A 4,036-nucleotide genomic window follows, 5' to 3' on the forward strand; every position below is an offset into this window, starting at 1 on the left:
TGGGCAATTTTCCACATTGTCGTACTGATACCAGTATTGTCGTTGTACTGGAACAGCTTGGTTAGGGATGCGGCTAGTTCTGAAGCACAAGGCTTCAGTACTATTGCTGGAATATTGTCAGTGCCCATAATATTTGCAGCACGCAGAGATTTCAGCAAAATCTTGATATCATGTGGAGTGAATCGAGTCAGCTGTTTGATTTGTAATTGTACATGCTTCCATTTACTCTGTAATCTTTGCATTTTTGGCAAATTTGAAAATGTCATTCATTCCTATTATCTAAGTCATTAATAGATATACTAAATAGGTGAGCCCCCAAAAGAGACTGCTATGGGGCACCACTTCTCACATTGAAGGGGTCCTTACTGTTTATTTCCTGTTTATTCCTTTATTTCCCCTTTCTTTTATTTTGCTGTTGCATTTTTGATTCATGGATGATTAGTGGACATGTGACTTTAAGGCAAGTGGCCTGTGCCTTTAATTCAAGCAGGGAATTCCGGCAGCAGGAGCGATCACTGTGCTGGTTGAAACTGGAGCTGTAGACTGACTGGAACCAATGACAGAGATTGGTTTGGACTCAGTTTGATTGATTTGGCTGGTGGCCAAAAAGGCTGTGCCCTGCCCGGTAATAGGTGGTGATTGGATCTGATCCCGCTGGGATATTTTTCAGAGTCCTAAGGCTTGGGTTTGATTTCAGTTTTGGCCCTGGCAGCCCCAGCAAAGGACCTGTTGTCCTCCCCTCTCATTTCTTCTCCAGAAAGGCTGTATTTATGAACCGACATAGAGCCTGGATTAATGTAAGTACAGGCAGAGTCCAGAACCGATCGACTCTCTCTCTCTCTCCTAAAAGGTGAAAACCGACCAACTTTCCCTCCAGAAAGACAGTGACTTGAATTCGAACCTCAAGCTGAAGGCCTAGTTTGATGAGTGTCTCTCCAGAAAGCCTCCTGCATGTAAATACTGCATTTTCTAAACTACAGGGACCCTGAACAAATGACTGTACTAAAAAGATCATTACCACTGTAAACCAAATACTTTAATCAGTAAGCTTGCTGTGAAGAAAGTGTGCTACAAAAACATCAACTTAAGCAAAGATTCTTATATTTTTACCTCCATCCTTATTATTTTTCTACCCCTTTTCATCCCTCTGTGTTTGTCTGTCTTGTATGCATGGGTGGAGGATGGGACAGTTAAAATGGGTAGTAGGTATTAGCTTGTCGCTAACCAATTGTTTTTACTGCAATTTTCATGGTAGTCCTCATTATAAATACCAGTAATCCTGTTTACATTTACAAACCTATGGACTGTAATTATTGGGCAACCAAGGACCAACGTCTTTGGGTATGTTTATCAGAATTATTGGTTAATTCACTAGTGCTATGACTACAGGGCATGTGGGGCTGGAATTGACTGTGTACTAGCCCAGGGTGTTGTAACAACATCCTGTCAATGAAAGTCCCTGTCCATTATCCATACTCTCCGTCTCCCTTCACTCAACGGTGGCCTGGCCCGCGATCGGGGCCCACCGATCCGCGGGCGGGCCTGTGCCGTGGGGGCACTCTTTTCCTTCCGCCTTCACCACGGTCTCCACCATGGCGGATGCGGAAGAGACCCCCTCCACTGCGCATGCGCGGGGATGCCGTGAACGACCGCTAACGCTCCCGCGCATGCGCCGCCCGGCAAAGTCAGTTTCGCGCCAGCTGGCGGGGCACCAAAGGCCTTTCCCGCCAGCTGGCGGGGTGGAAATCAGTCCGGCGCGGGCCTAGCCCCTCAAGGTTAGGGCTCGGCCCCTCAAGATGCGGAGGATTCCGCACCTTTGGGGCGGCGCGATGCCGGACTGATTTGCACCGTTTTTGGCGCCGGTCGGCGGACATCGCGCCGATTATGGAGAATTGCGCCCCAGATGTTCGGCGAACTCTTTGGTTCCTCTTTCTCACCTTTCATTGAAAATTCATGCAATTGGCTCGATCACGTAGTTCAGTCCTTTCCGAAACTATCTTTCAATCTGATTTTGCTTTAACGTTTGAAACTTCATGTGACCTCAAATCCTCCCCACCCCCAGCACCTCACAGTCCAGGAACCACCAGAAAACAAAACAGCAATAAAGTAGCACAGTAACATTCAACGTTTTTTTTTATTCATTCATGGGATGTGGACGTGATTAAAGTTTTCCTATAATTGATCAACTTATAATAAATATGAAAATCTGAGTGTTAAAGTTCTTTCTGAAAATATTATTATTTGATATAATTATGGAGGTTTCTCAGCCAAGCTTACCATTTTCCCCAGTGACAGAAGACACAGATGTTTGGTCTTACGGTAAGTGAAACCCCTTTACTCCTGTTCCCAGCCCAGAATGGCTGTGTATGACCCCTGTTGCACATCTTCCCCCATAAAGGTGGCAGCCTTGCTGTGCATTTCCCTCTATTAAGGTGGCAATTGTTAACCTGGACCTATCCTGAGAGAAGCCCTGCAGATGCCACGGCACTCGGTGCAAACGTAGGATTGGTAGCTTCTTTTTCTGGACAATGCAAGACATTTATGAAGCCCCCCTGCCAATTAGCCAAGCTCATCGTTCCCCTCCACCCTGCCTCAGAGAGAGATCAGCAGGGCAAGGTCAGGGCCAGATACCACTTGGGCTTGGTGCTGGTGTAGGATGGAGTCTTGGAGAAGGGGGACCTCACAACCCCGTTCATTGGTTCTTTGACATGATCCTCAAGGACAAGAAAACCGAGAAGAGATCAGCTGAGAGCATCTGAGCAAACTGAGCACAGATTTAAGCAGTATTTCTTTTATTCGTTCCTGGGTGGTGAGTGTCCCTGGCTGGGACAGCATTTATTGCTCATCACTGAGGCATTTAAGATAACCACATTTCTGTGGGTCTGGGTCTGGAGTCACATGTAGGCCAGACCAGGTAAGGACGGCAGATTTTCCTCCCTCAAGGGGCATTAGTGACCCAGATGGGTTTTTACAACATTCGACAAAGGTTTCATGGTCATCTTTGTACTTTTAATTCCAGAATTTTAATTGAATTCAAATTTCACCATCTGCCATGGTGGGGTTTGAACCCGGCTCCCCAGAGCATGACTCTGGGTTTCTGGATTTCTATTCCACTACACCACTGCCTCCCCTACTTCTGACTCTCCTTTTGCTGACACCTCAGTGTGCAGGATGTTTATGTATACTTATTTGATTTGCTGCAGATTAAAGTTCTTTAATAAATTTTGTTTAATAAGAGATAACACCACCTAAGAATAGGTAGTAAAGGGAGCTTCTGGAAATGTAGTTGCACAGCCAGGACTCTCCGTTGTCGCAAGAGATTTAAAAATGGCTTCCTGATCTCCGAGATCCCCGAAGAAAATCCCAGAGCTTCCCTCACAGTGCGAATGCAATATGGGAGGGTCCAGGCGAGGGTTCCTTCCCCTGGCTCCCCCCAACACCCATGCCAGGCAACCCTGGCCCGATCGTATGTGCGCAACAAATGCCAGATTGGCACCTTGGCTGTGCCAATCTGACACCTGGCAGTGCCTATGCCAGCTGACCATTCAACCTGGGCACCTTGGCAGTGCCAGGCTGGCACCAGCAGTGCCAGGGCACCACCCTGCCCAAAGGACATGCAGCTGGAGGCCTCCAATCCCATGGGAGACCCCCACAAGTGTCGTTCAATTCTATCCACATTTATGGGCACCAGTGCTGAACGGCGTTCGCCGAGTCTCTGAGGCGAAGGGATTGAATCCCAAAGTCCCAGGTACCGCGGGAACCTTACTGCCTCACTCTAATATGCAGATTTGCTAAAAAGTGATCTCACTCATTGTGGGCTGGATTCACATCGCGACATCTCGTGAGATTGCGTTGAATCTTGTGAGGCTTTACGAGCCAGGTAGATCCCTGGAGCAGGGTCTCCCGGTTTTCAACAGCCACGCTGCGCCACGGCGACGTGCTTTTCCGGCGAGCTGCTTTTTTGGCACAGCATGGCCGTAGGATCGCGCCCGATGTATACGAAATGTACAAGCAAACTACTATCATTTTGGATACA

The sequence above is a fragment of the Scyliorhinus torazame genome, chromosome 4, assembly GCF_047496885.1.
Source record: "Scyliorhinus torazame isolate Kashiwa2021f chromosome 4, sScyTor2.1, whole genome shotgun sequence".
Lineage (NCBI taxonomy): Eukaryota > Metazoa > Chordata > Chondrichthyes > Carcharhiniformes > Scyliorhinidae > Scyliorhinus > Scyliorhinus torazame.